Source organism: Mandrillus leucophaeus, unplaced genomic scaffold, assembly GCF_000951045.1.
Source record: "Mandrillus leucophaeus isolate KB7577 unplaced genomic scaffold, Mleu.le_1.0 Scaffold552, whole genome shotgun sequence".
In the NCBI taxonomy this organism is placed as follows: Eukaryota; Metazoa; Chordata; class Mammalia; order Primates; family Cercopithecidae; genus Mandrillus; species Mandrillus leucophaeus.
The window spans coordinates 1,166,573-1,168,640 of NW_012105942.1; the positions used below are offsets into that span (position 1 = coordinate 1,166,573).

General features: G+C 38.2%; 1 protein-coding gene across 1 annotated transcript in view; it reads right to left on the reverse strand.

The window, feature by feature from the left end:
• The window catches only part of LOC105552377 (band 4.1-like protein 2), a 179,187-nt gene extending 177,598 nt beyond the window's left edge, over positions 1-1,589 (reverse strand). Inside the window, exon 1 of the mRNA XM_011998024.1 lies at positions 1,442-1,589. The gene's annotated coding sequence lies outside the window, so the exon portion shown is untranslated. The remainder of the gene's footprint in view (positions 1-1,441) is intronic.
• Positions 1,590-2,068: the final 479 nt, after the last annotated feature.

The following is a 2,068-nucleotide window of genomic DNA, read 5'->3' on the forward strand; positions in this document are numbered from 1 at the left end:
ATGATTAGGATATTGTAAAAAGCTGTGCATTTCCTTGCCTACACTCAGGCCCAATGCACCCATCTTATCCACCTTACCAAACAAGTCTGTCTTACTTATCTCTGTATGCACCACAGCAACCAAACATACCCTTTTGCACAAAGTTCTACTTAATATACGCTGGGCAGAAAGAAACGATAAGAAAAATCCAGCATGCCTAAGTTTTCAAACCATTCTAGGCATTATAATCTTACTTTTCTATTATCCAAGATAATCATCTTAATGATTTAATAACGTTATTGTAATATTAAGTCAAACAGCACTCTACTGGAACAAATATTATTTCAGCCCATTTGTAGTAAGAAATCTCATGTCATCTTTTAAGATTCCTATTAAGAAAATGTGGGAAGCATGGTATTTACTATCTTCACCCTGCATGATTGCTTCTCATGGATTAAGATTGGCCTACTGGGTCGCTAGCTTCAAAAGATATCAAATTCTAAGAACAGCAAGAAGAAACTAGAAATGTCTCTAGAAGACATGCTAAAATTAATTTGGCGGGTATACAATCCTCCTGAATCATAGTAATTTTAGATCTGGAAAGGACCCAAGAAAATAACTTAGCTAACCCTTTACTGTGCAGATAATAGAGAATCAAAGAAATTTTAGACTGAGCTAACTGACTGAAATAGCAGCTTTTTACAATATCCTAAGCAAAGGCAGAAACCTAACCTCCTGGCAAAAAAAATAGTTGCCAGGTATTTCTCATTTGCATAAACATGTTAAATCAACCAGGCAATGAGCTGAAATCAATTAGGTGATAAGCTCACGTTTCTGAATGAATTTACCCCTCAGTGTTTTCTCAAATGGAGCTCACTTTTGCCAAATACACTTTCCTCTTGTTATCTTTGTCTTCCCAATGCATCTCTCACTGTGGACCTTCCAATTTCCTATAGATGTAAATACCATATAAAGATGTGGAATAGTGGCTTTGTAAAAAACAAAAAAAATACAAGCATCACTATAATCTCTCATCCGTGTATAATATTTACGAGACTGGGGTAGGGGGGATCTTCTTCCTTCACTGCTCAAGTTGGTACTAAAATCACAGCAGAAAATAGGAACGCAGAATGCCTGGAAAAGTGAAGGGTGCCTATCCAGGAAAGCTCACAACTGAGGCATAAGACAAGAAATCCGCTATTACTTTTTTCTTCTGCAACCCCTCAAATATAATTTGTAACAGTTACACATAACTTTCAGGAAGAAAAATACAAGCTGTCTTCCAGGAAATCTGGCCAACCCAACTACCAAAATCCTAACCTGTACCATACATCAACGGGTTAATGGCACCCTATGAAACAAAATTCACAGGCAATCCTTCCATTTGAGGACAATAACACAGTAAATAACAGAAATACCACTTGCCCCACAACAGAGCATCCCAAGGAAAACAGCAACTCACATTTATCAGTAGTAAATTCACTGGGTAAACCATAGATCTCCTCAGAACTCACACCTGCAACCCGGGCAGTGATCACTGTTACCACCTTGCTTGCTGGCACCGTGCAATCCAAGGACACCTGGATTAGGATAAACGCCTTAAGTACAGTGCTGACACAATCCAGTCCTAGCGCTTAAGTCAGAGGTGGCCCAGCGCTGGGTCAGGAAATAATGAGACAGATAATAGAGCCCAAAGGTAAACATAAATATCTTTAGGAAGCAGCATTGCTTCTACAGTCATGAAATGGATTCCCAAATTATTTTACTTATTTTTTTCCAGAGCCAAACAAAAACAGATGACAAATAATTCCAAATGATCTGGAGAGAATGCCACTCCATTATTATTTAAATATAATGAATAATAAACAAAGACTAAAGAGAAATGAGATCCCACTCTAGCAATGCAAGAACCTTTCTGCCAAGTATATCACAACTGTACACTTCTCTTTTTTAAGAGAAGAGAGCGTACATGTGTGCATACACGCTATCACTCAAGTGTGCTTAGACTATAAAGTGGTGTGGCTGCTTCTCCAGAAGCTCATAGAATCAGTCACGTCTACATCCTGACACTTCCATGGTGAACAAATTG